Source organism: Silurus aristotelis (genome assembly GCF_946808225.1).
Source record: "Silurus aristotelis genome assembly, chromosome: 10".
Lineage (NCBI taxonomy): Eukaryota > Metazoa > Chordata > Actinopteri > Siluriformes > Siluridae > Silurus > Silurus aristotelis.
This window is the reverse complement of record NC_139583.1, coordinates 1,479,623-1,492,434: the sequence shown is the minus strand read 5'-3', so window position 1 is coordinate 1,492,434 and position 12,812 is coordinate 1,479,623.

Below are 12,812 nucleotides of genomic sequence, written 5' to 3'. Positions count from 1 at the left end.
TAAGTGTCCATGTCTGTGTGAGAGTCCAGTGTGGCCTGTGAAGTGAACATGTTCCAGTCAGTATCCTGAAACTGTTGTTGTAGAGAAGAAATGGCCCCCTCTGGCCATACCTTTACTGTCCTCAGAGCTGGTTTCACACGTTTGATCAGTGGTGTGTATTTGGGTAGCATGAACAAAGAGAGGTGATCAGACTGACCCAAGTGGGGGAGGGGAATGGCTGTGTATGCCCCAGGTATGTTTGTGTATACCTGGTCCAGTGTTTTGTCCCCTCTGGTAGAGCAGGAGACATTGCGGTGAAATTTTGGTAGAACAGATTTCAGGTTGGAGTGGTTGAAATCTCCAGCAACAATGATGGCTCCTTCCAGATGTGTAGACTGCTGTTTGCTGATAGCTGCATGCAGTTCCTCCTTAGCTAGCTTAGCATTAGCATCCGGCGGAATGTACACTGCAGTCACAACAATGGCTGAGAATTCTCTCGGTAAATAAAAGGGTCTGCACTTAATCATCAAATACTCTAAATGAACAGAGCAATGACTTTCAGTAACAGTAGAGTCCGTGCACCATGAGTTGTTAACATAAATGCACAGACCTCCACCTCTGCGCTCACCAGAGTCCTCTGCCGTCCTGTCCGCCCGATAAACACTGCGACCCCCGAGCTCAATGGTGCTGCTGGGAATGTTGTTGTTGAGCCATGTTTCTGTAAAAATCATGACATTACATTCCTTAATCCATTTGTGTGATGATATCCGGAGCAGCGACTCATCCATTTTATTAGCAAGAGACCGTACATTAGCAAGGAAGACGCTTGGAATCGATGGTTAATGCGGGTTTAGCCTTAGCTTAGCCCTGATGCCGCCTCGCTTTCCCCTCCTTTGTTTACGGTCTCGCCGCCGGCGCTGTGGTCTCGCTGTCGGCCGAGCTGGATCAGCGGTCTGCGGTGTTCGGGCGATTTCCAGAGGGAGTTCAAAGTCCGTTAAAAAGTCCGTATCTGTGAGTGTTGCCGATGTCTAGTAATGCTTCTCGGCTGTATGAGATGTGTGCAAGCCTGTTCTGTGTGAATAAACTTGCTGTTGATGGAGAAATTGCTACTAAATCGCAAAATCTGGAGAGACGCTGGGCCTCGCGTTGTGCACGCGCTGCCATCTTAGTCGAAGGAGCAATATAGGCACTCTGTGTCGCGTCCCAGGCCTCAACCTCCGGGCACCGCGGAGGAAACATGTCAAAAGAGGGGGCATACCCATCGACTGCAATAGTGGATAGGATGGGTCCTGCAGCAAACTGTTCCTGTAAGAACCCCAGAACTGAACAAACCATGCAGATAACTGAGTCTAAGCTGTGGTGCTCACGACTTGAACAGCCACCACCTCGCGGCATATGACCTCCTCGTGGAGTGAGCTCTGTGGAGGATGGTCTCCACTACCTCGACAGAGAGACCAGCTGCTACAAACTGTGCCACAGCCATAGCCTTCACAACTCCGGGCAGAGGAGAATCAGGGCTCCCATGCTCTGAAGCACATCCTGTGGCAGAGCCAAGGCTCGGCCTCTGGGTGTGGCGCTGTGGAGGGGCGGGCACCATAGCAAGAGGTGAACACCTCCCTCGAAGATGTAAGCCGTCAGGATTTACTGTTTGTGTAATTCTAAACAACCGTTCAGTATGGAAAGTTCAGAAGATCGTTGCAGTGTATGTAAGATGCAAACAATCAGCATTTTCTTTGACAGAGCATGACTGTGCACCTGACAACCTGAACTTCAACCAGAGAGAGTTTAAACCAGGGCTAGCTGCAGAGAAGAATAGAAGTCCTAAAAAAACATGAAGATAATAAGTTGCAGTACAAGAAACATGGTCCATGGCCCCGCATTGCATAAATGTTTCCAATCTTCCATTATGACAGAGTCACACAGTGTTGTTGAGGAACTTATAGTGGTAGATGAACGTTACCTTTTGTCCTACTGCACTTTTTTAGTTCGCTGTAAAGAGGAACGGCAACCAAAACCCATCTCACTTGTCAAGACTGAGGAAACCCAATGCTAGACACCTCAACTTAAGTATAAAGTGACTGCGGCAGTTCCAGTGCAGCCCATTTTATTTATACAATAACATTTATTACATATACACAATGAATGTCATGGAACGACCTGCCCAGTCACTGCACATTACATCCTCAACATCAAATGTCCATTTATTACTGTTAGATCATTGTTGAGGTTTCAGTAATGTATGCTGCTCATTTACTTCCTTACTGTAAACCAGCAGCCCTAACTACTGAAAACGTTGCTCTGCCACGTAACCGCAGGCATCACCAGAACATCCTCACATCTTCATGAAGTAGTCTGCATCATCAGGCAGGTGGGAAAAACTATTTCTATATAATCACTAACCTGGAGTTATTTCCTACCTGGTGGTTAAATAAAGTGTTTTTAATGTGTTTACAAATCTTTTCTTTACAGTTGGTGATAAAAGTGTCATTTAAGTATCTGGGAACCTTCACGTGGTTACTGTGTGGCTATGACATCTAATATGTATACACACACACACACACACACACACACACACACACACACACACACACACACACACACACACACACACACACACACATATTCCTAAAACACTTGCGAATCATTGTCATGATTTGAAGAAAGTCACACTAATAAACAGCAGAATTAAAAATCAGGGTTTGATGTTTGTTCTTTAGGAGCAGCGTCTCCATAAAATATCCCCCTGAGCCAAAGTAAATGTAATTCATTTCTGTAGTCGCTTTTTTGTGTATCTGTATTTTACTAAAGTGTTTCCTTTTGGGGAGATTTTTACTGTAACTTCACTACATTTCAAAATCAAATATTTACTTTTTGCTTGGTGTATCTACTGATCACCAACATACAGCATCAGTTCAACATCAAGCAGAACATTTAGAGAGGAACAAATGATGAAGAAACTCCAGACTCGAACTCGCCACAACACACATGGGATTATTTTTTTAAATAGTTGAAAAGAAGGTTTTGTGTTCATGATGATTGTAATAGAAATCAATCAGTGTTTGAGTCATTAATATCATTCTATTAATAGATCAGTGTGCTGAGAGTCACATTCGAGGCTTTATACATAAACTGAGGTGATTAAGTGAAGAATCTTGTGATAAAAAAGATAATTGGAACATTATAGTTATAATAAATCACTACTTTGAGACTTAAGTACATTGGAAGGCAAAAACGTTTGTACTTTTGGTGCGTCTCTACTTTTACTCACCAACATGCTTTGTGTACATCATCATTCATCCAACATTACTGAGGATTAATTATGTTGAAAATAAAATCAGAGTAAATGAGTAAAAGAAGCAAATTAAATAGTTCTGAAAAAGTTATAAAAACTTGTATCACCTGCAGATGTCAGTGTGAGAGCGATTCCTTTTTCTTCTCTCTCAAGTTTTGTAGGTTGCTTTATTAGTATGTTACATTTGTACTCCTAACAAAGCTTGAGAAAAGATTTATAAAGCAAACAATCTCTTCCGGCTCTAAAAGAAGTGGTCCGCTGTGGCGCCCCCTAATGGGAGAAGCCGAAAGAAAAAGAGGAAGAGGAAGAAGTAAGTCACTCTTTATAAAGGACCGTCTGCAAATGGCCATGAACGTCTCTTATTAAATGTCACTCAGATCCCTACATCAGCCCATTTGTCCTGCTTCCAACTCTTCGAGCTCTGACTGTTGAAAGATGAGCATTGTTCCTGTCTGACCAGCAGAGGGCAGTGTTCATTAAACATTATCCTCTACCTTTAGTTCTCTCACACACAGGGTGTGCTTTACGATGGTGGGAATGAAGGCAGGTGGTGATCTTTGACCTCCTTTGAGTGTTTGGAGTGAATTTATGTTAGACATCAATGCTGCACTTGATTCTGCTCCTTACACAAGTCCATATCACACTAGCAGCATGCGGTAACATCCGTGTTACGGGAATTTGAGTAACAGGGACACGTGGGTCACGTGTGTTACATCTACAGTTATGTATTTAAATTCTGGAAAAGGTTTTAGTATCAAATCTGCACCGAACTGAAGTGAAATGCCTTAAGAAGTGCACACTTCCTCACTAGGTACACTCACTTCCAGCTGTTTGTTAGTGTACATTACATTACATTACATCTTCTCCCGCTTATCCGAGGCCGGGTCGCGGGGGCAGCAGTCTAAGTAGAGATGCCCAGACTTCCCTCTCCCTAGACACTTCTTCCAACTCTTCCGAGGCGTTCCCAGGCCAGCCGGGAGACATAGTCTCTCCAGCGTGTCCTAGGTCTTCCCCGGGGTCTCCTCCCAGTGGGACGCGCCCGGGACACCTTCCCGGGAAGGCGTCCAGGAGGCATCCCGAACAGATGCCTGATCCACCTCAGCTGACCCCTCTCGATGTGGAGGAGCAGCGGCTCTACCCTGAGCTCCTCCCGAGTGACCGAGCTTCTCACCCTATCTCTAAGGGATCGCCCAGCCACCCTCCGGAGAAAGCTCATTTCGGCCGCCTGTATCCGGGATCTTGTCCTTTCGGTCATCACCCAGAGCTCATGACCATAGGTGAGAGTAGGAACATAGATTGACCGGTAAATCGAGAGTTTTGCCTTGCGGCGAAGCTCTTTCTTCACCACGACAGACCGGTACATCGACCGCATTACTGCAGAAGCTGCACCGATCCATCTGTCAATCTCCCGTTCCACCCTTCCCTCACTCGTGAACAAAACCCCAAGATACTTAAACTTCTCCACTTGCGGCAGGAACTCTCCTCCAACCTGAAGTGGGCAAGCCACCCTTTTCCTACTGAGGACCATGGCCTCGGATTTGGAGGTGCTGATTCTCATCCCAGCCGCTTCACACTCGGCTGCAAACCTTCCCAGTGTGTGCTGAAGGTCCTGGTCTGATGAAGCCAACACGACAACATCATCTGCAAAGAGCCGAGACGAAATCGTGTTGTCACCAAACCGGACACCCTCCGGCCCCTGGCTGCGCCTAGAAATTCTGTCCATAGAAATTATTAACAGAACCGGTGACAAAGGGCAGCCCTGCCGGAGTCCAACATGCACCGGGAACAAGTCTGACTTACTGCCGGCAATGTGAACCAAGCTCCTGCTTCGGTTGTACAGGGACTGGACAGCCCTTAGTAATGGGCCCCGGACCCCATACTCCCGGAGCACCCTCCACGAGTTTTTGCCTCCACAACCACCCGGGCTGCTGTTCGCTTGGCCTGTCCGTCAGCTGCCTCAGGAGTCCCACAAGCCAACCAGGCCCGATAGGACTCCTTCTTCAGCTTGACGGCATCCCATACTTCCGGTTTCCACCACCGGGTTCGGGGATTGCCGCCTCGGCAGGCACCGGAGACCTTACAGCCACAGCTCCGAGCGGCCGCTTCGACAGTGGAGGTGGAGAACATGGTCCACTCGGACTCAATATCTCCGGCCTCCCTCGGGATCCGGTCAAAGCTCCGCCGGAGGTGGGAGTTGAAGATCTCTCTGACAGGAGACTCGGCCAAACGTTCCCAGCAGACCCTCACAAGACTAGAGATAGTCGGGATCACCTCTATGCACGGCTTGGGCTCTGGAACCACACTCTTTGAGAGAGGATGGACTCTTCACCACTCTGGAGTTGCCCATGGTGAAAGGCGGCGGGCTGGGGTGGGTTTGCTTATAGCTCCCCAGCTCAGCCGCCATGTGTTGGAGTTTACCCCGGTGAATGAGAGGGTCGTTTCCCTGCGCCTACGGGTCGGGGATAGGTCTCTCACTGTCGTGTTTGTTAGCGTGACTTTCTTAAATTCATCACAGAGAGTCATATTTAAGCATTTAAGCGTTTTAGGCAGTGCTTGAATTGTGTCATGTCTTATGTGGGGTCCCCAGTTGTTGGGGTGGTGGGTTGGTGGGTTGTGGGGGGGTCTTTTGGTCAGATCAACTATTTACAATGTAACACAAAACATGGTGAAAGTGTTTAAGGGTCTGTTAAAGGACCTAGTGGTCTGTCTGGTTTTGTCTGTTCTTGCCTTACTGTCTTGGTTGCAGTTGACAGCTGATGTCCATGTTTTGAGCCCAAACTCAAACATGTACTGGATTTTTTCCAAATTCTTTCCGCAGATTTAGGCCACTAGCTACAAATGGGGGTTGCTTTTGTCTGAGCACCCCCCCATAACCGGGCCTATTAATAATGAAAAATTACTCTTATGTTGAATACAAAACCCCTGACATGGAGTACATAAATCTAGCAGAAAGACTGAAAGTGAAAATAAACCCTTCAAAAAAGTCAGTAAGTTTTCTCTTCCCAAGTGGCGGTTTATTACTCTCCATTTCATAGCGGCTTCACGTAGCGGCGCCAAACAAGCAGTAAATGATATCACGTGTGTGGCGGTTTTTAGATGTGGGGGTGTTTGCATTTTAAAGAGACATGACAACTATTCAAATACACATGCTTATGTCACATGAACGATTGTAAATAATTCATTCCCAAAACTTACCATTTCTGAACTGAAAATATTTCTGAAAATATTCTTGGGGCAGAGTAACAACAGAGACTTGAAGATCTGCAGGCAGATACTATTATACATCTGTAATTTACAATATACTGTATCTCCTTTTACAGTTTTATATGATAATTCTTAAAAAAAAAATTGTGTGTGTGTGTGTGTGCGTGTGCGTGTGCGTGTGTATTGTTGAGATTGGAATGGCTGCACATTAATATGAATGGACATGACTGTAAAACAAGAGCTTGTCTGCTACCTCGTCATCAATATGAACGCTGAATCAATATCAATATTTTAACATGTAGAACAAAAGTCTTTAATGGTCAGCAGTTCATTAATATGCAGACTGTATGAATCGAGTCTGAATAATCACCTGAGTTTAGAAGGTGTCTCTCAAACAGGCCGAGGGAGAAAAGGATCAGACATAGTCTCAGATAAATGTTTGTAGGAATCTCATTTGTCATGAAAATCTTCATAAAATTTGAAATATAAACTCATGAGACATGTGGCTTTCAACCCAGTGCTGTTCTGGATTTCTGCAGGACTGATTTCATGTATTTATATATGAAATAAAAATAATGTTCAATGCAGAAATTGTATATTATGCATATATATATGTAAACGGTGGCGTTGGAGATGGAGGCATTGGAGAAACAGATTCGCGAGCTGCATGTAAAGCATGACCGGCTGCGAGAGCGGAAAGCAGCGCTGGAAACATCCCGGGCGGACGCGCACTCATCCCAGGTAAACTCCCGGGTTGAACCTAACGCTCCCAGCACATCAACTCCGCGTGCTTCTATGCCCAGGCCCAGCGCACCTACAACTCCGGCACCGGTGCAACATGGACCCTGGATGCGACCGCGGCGGAAGAGACAAGCCAAGCCCCGATCGAGGACGTCTCCACCTCCACCACCGGCCTTCGAGATCTCGACCGAGAACCGCTTCGTCCCCCTCCGCGAGACGGAACGCGACACTGTTATTCTCGGAGATTCCATCGTCCGGCATGTCCGCGCTACCCGAGCTAAAGGTAAGGTGCACACTCGCTGTTTTCCTGGTGCTCGTGTTCTGGATGTCGCTGCGCAGGTACCCGCGATCCTGAACGAGAACTTCGGAGCGGTTGTTCTCCATGCCGGATCAAACGACACCAGGCTGCGGCAAACGGAGATCTTAAAGAGGGACTTCAGGATCCTGGTGGAGACGGTACGCAGCACATCACCCACAACGAGGATCATTGTGTCAGGACCTCTTCCCACTTACCAGCGAGGGGCTGAGAAGTTTAGTAGACTTTTAGCTCTAAATGAATGGTTACAGTCATGGTGTCGAGAACATAAACTTCTCTTTGTTAATAACTGGAACTGTTTCTGGGAGCGTCCTAGGTTCTTCCGCCCTGATGGCCTGCACCCCAGCAGAGTTGGAGCAGCAGTGCTATCAGATAACATCTCTAGGATACTACACACCATCTGACTGGTAAGACATCAAGAAATCTTCAACTATAAGAACACGCATACTACAGACCAAATAGTTACAAGTTCACACACAGCCCAGTTTATAGAAACCGTATCTATTCCTCGTGTAGTAAAACCAAGAATTACATACACAAGATCCAGAAATAATCTTATTGCAGTTAAAACTGAAAAATGCCAGATAAACAAACACAACAAAGTTCTAAAGTTCGGTCTTTTAAACATTAGATCACTTGCACCCAAAGCACTGATTGTAAATGAGATGATCACAGATAATAATCTCGATGCACTCTGTCTCACTGAGACCTGGATTAAACCAGGTGATTATATGGGTCTAAACGAGTCGACACCATCAGGATATGTTTATAAGCATGAGCCCCGTCAGACTGGTCGTGGGGGGGGTGTAGGAACCATTTATAGTGCTTCTCTTAATGTTAGTCAGAGATTAGGATTCAGCTTTAAATCATTTGAAGTGCTCGTTCTTAAAATTGCACTTTCAGAGATGCATAGAAAACTCGCTCTGGTCACCGTGTACAGACCCCCAGGACCCTACGCTGATTTTCTTCATGAGTTTGCTTGTTTTCTCTCAGACCTCCTGATCAGCTTTGATAAAGTGCTGCTTGTAGGAGATTTTAATATTCATGTAGATGATGAAAACGATGCCCTAGGATTATCATTTGTCGATTTACTAAACTCTTTTGGAGTTAAACAAAACGTCACCAGACCAACCCACCGTTTTAACCACACACTAGACTTAATAATATCCCACGGAGCAGACGTCACTGATATAAATATTTTACCTCAGAATGATGACATCACAGACCATTATCTCCTACTGTACACACTACCGGTAGAGCAGATTAACCGTGTTTCACCACGGTATCGACTTGGTAGGACTATTATTCCAAACAATAAGGACAGATTCATAAATAACCTGCCTGATTTATCTCAGTTTCATATTAAACCCATAACTGCTGATCATCTTGATGAGATGGCAAACAACATAGACCTTATCCTCACTAGCACTTTAGACACTGTTGCCCCCATCCGGTTAAAAAAGGTTCGAGAACAAGCACCTGCACCTTGGTATAATAGTCATACGCATGCCCTAAAGAGAACAACACGTAATCTGGAGAGAAAATGGAGGAAAACTAAATTGGAGGTATTTAGAATTGCGTATAAAGACAGTATGCTTAGCTACAGACAGGCGCTAAAAGCTGCTAGAGCTAAACACCTGAGCAAACTCATAGAAAATAACAAAAACAACCCCAGGTTCCTTTTCAGTACAGTCGCTAAATTAACAACAAATCAGGGATCTGAAAAATGTGTTCCATCACAGTTTAGTAGTGAGGACTTTATGAATTTCTTCACTGAAAAAATAGATAACATTAGAAAAACAATTGTGGCAGTTCAACCTCTGACAGCATCTCCCGACACAATCGTACTTACAACCCCACAACTACACTGTTTTACATGTATAGGACAGGAAGAGCTGTATGATGCTATTATGAAAGCTAAATCAACAACATGTCAGTTAGATCCAATTCCCACTAAACTACTGAAGGAAGTGTTATATACAGCTGGTGAGCCTCTTTTAAATATTATTAACTCCTCACTATCGTTAGGTCATGTCCCTAAATCCCTCAAGTTAGCAGTTATTAAGCCTCTCATTAAAAAACCTAATCTGGATCCAAACACGCTATCGAATTACAGACCAATTTCAAATCTCCCATTTATGTCTAAGATTTTAGAAAAGATTGTCGCTGCCCAGTTATGTAACCACTTGCAGGAGAACAATATCTTTGAAGAGTTTCAGTCAGGTTTTAGGCCCTATCATAGCACAGAAACTGCTCTAGTTAAAATCACTAACGACCTGTTTTTAGCTTCAGACCAAGGCTACATCTCCCTATTAGTTTTACTAGATCTTAGTGCTGCGTTCGACACTATAGATCATGATCTTCTCCTCGATCGCTTACAGAATTACATCGGTATTCAGGGACAGGCATTAAGCTGGTTTAAATCCTACCTGTCCAATCGTTACCATTTCGTTGATTTAAATGGAGAGCTATCCAGGATAATGCTAGTAAATTATGGCGTGCCACAAGGGTCAGTTCTGGGACCCCTGCTTTTTACAATATACATGCTTCCATTAGGAAATATTATTAGAAGGCATGGAATTAGCTTCCATTGTTATGCTGATGATACCCAGCTATATATTTAATCCAAACCAGGCGATACAGCTCAATTAGCTCGCATAACTGAGTGTGTTGAAGAAATAAGAGATTGGATGACCCATAACTTTCTGCTATTAAATTCTGATAAAACGGAGATTTTGCTCATCGGCCCAAAAAATAGTACACAGAAGCTCCAGCATCTCAGCCTGCATTTAGACGGTTGTTCTGTAACTACTAGTTCAACGGTAAAAGACCTGGGAGTTATTTTAGACAGCAACTTATCTTTTAAAAATCACATCAATCAAGTTACAAAAACAGCCTTCTTTCACCTTAGAAATATTTCTAAGCTAAGAAATATGTTATCTATATCTGATGCAGAGAAGCTCGTCCATGCGTTTATGACCTCTAGAATAGACTACTGTAATGCATTACTAGGTGGATGTCCTGCATCATTAATAAACAAGCTTCAGTTAGTTCAGAATGCAGCAGCAAGAGTTCTTACTAGGTCAAGAAAATACGATCATATAACCCCAATCTTATCGTCCCTACATTGGCTTCCTATTAAGTTTCGAATAGACTACAAACTACTGCTACTCACTTATAAAGCACTAAATGGTTTGGCTCCCATGTATCTATCCAGTCTCTTAACACGCTACAATCCGTCACGCTCCCTGAGATCTCAAAACTCTGGGCTTCTAGTAGTTCCTAGAATAGCAAAGTCCACTAAAGGCGGTAGAGCATTTTCACATTTAGCTCCTAAACTCTGGAATAGTCTTCCTGACAGTGTTCGGGGTTCAGATACACTCTCCCAGTTTAAGTGCAGATTAAAAACATATCTTTTTAGCAAAGCCTACACATAACACACATCACACACATCACATCATAACCTTGTGCTCCAGAATATATGATTACATGCACATTATCAACTTGTGCTGTTAATATCATGAACAGCAGCTACGCTAATTCCTCTCCACTGCTTCTCTTTCTCTCCCCATCCCGAGGCATCCTGAGGTTTGGCCAGCTCCAGTCACGTCCCACCTCGTGAAGATTATGGACCTATGGATGATCATGGAGAAGTAGATGCCGAGTGTTTAAAGGCCCTGGCATGGAGAAGCTGATGCTGGATCTATGATGATCACAAATTGTTCTGTATTGTTGAAAGATTTATGACCAAACTTTTGATGTCACCCATATGAGGATGGGTTCCCCTTTGAGTCTGGTTCCTCTCAAGGTTTCTTCCTCATATCATCTAAGGGAGTTTTTCCTTGCCACTGTCGCCACGGCTGCTCATCAGGGACAAACGCACACCATTCACCTTCACTGTTGTTTTCTGTAAAGCTGCTTTGAGACAATGTCTGTTGTGAAAAGCGCTATACAAATAAACTTGACTTGACTTGACTTGACTATATCTATGGCACTTCATCATCTATCACTTAATATCTTTTTGAGCAATATTAACTTTAATAATGGACAGTAAAGCTCAAAGTGTCTTCTTTCCAAAGATATCTAAATTGCGTGTGTAGCATGTTCTTATCAGGAACTGTTAACGTTTACTTTTGAGTAGGGCATTTTAGCTGTGAGTCCCAAAATCTGTGCTGAAGGCTAACTGGTTTATAATATTTAATTCATATAGTTTTCATAATCTAATATATTGCTATATGGATTACATGAGAACAGTTCAGTTTTCAGCTCAGGCTTTTCGCTTGTTTTTTTTTTTTTCTTAAACCACACTTACCATCATAAACGAGTCTCATGGAGAATGTGTGAATCAGCAAATAAATTTCCACAACAATTCTCAAAGCTGAAGGATAGAAGGTGTGCACAGTCAAGTCTGGGGTCTGGTCTTCCAAACTCAAATGGAAACCCTTTGGGTGAATTTTAGTGGAATTCACGTAACAGGTACAATCCTGGTTCAACTCCCTGAGATAAAATGAGAAAGTTCTACTAGCAGGACAATGAGGAAATGTTATTAGATGATTATTTGCTTGTTGGGGTGTTGGTAAGACGAGGTGGATTTTCTCTGATCTTTGAATGCTAATTAATGGATATTTAATGATGGTTTATTTATTTAGTGTAATTCTCAACAACCGTTCAGTGTGGGAAGATCAGGAGATCTTTGTAGTGTATGTAAAATGCAAACATTCAGCATTTTTCCAGCATTTTATTTAACAGAGCATGACTGTGCACCTGACAACCTGAACTTCAACCAGAGAGTTAAAACCAGGGCTAGTTACAGAGAAGAAGAGACGTGTGAAGAAAACATGAAAATAATAAGTTGCAGTACAAGAAACATGGTCCATGTCCCCACATTCCATAAATGTTTCCAATCTTTCATTGTGACAGAGTCACACAGTGTTGTTGAGGAACTTATAGTGGTAGATGAACATTACCTTTTGTCCTACTGCGCTTTCTTTTTGTTCGCTGTAAAGAGGAACGACAACTAAAATCCATCTCACTTGTCAAGACACTTGTCAAGACTGAGGAAACCCCATGCTAGACACCTCAACTTAAGTATAAAGTGACTGCGGCAGTTCCAGTGCAGCCCATTTTATTTATACAATAACATTTATTTCATATACACAATGAATGTCATGGAACGACCTGCCCAGTCACTGCACCCTACTCCGATTGAACTGCTCTGGGATGAACTGGATCACACTGTATGATATCTGAAGGAAATGGTCAGACAGAATGATTTAATAA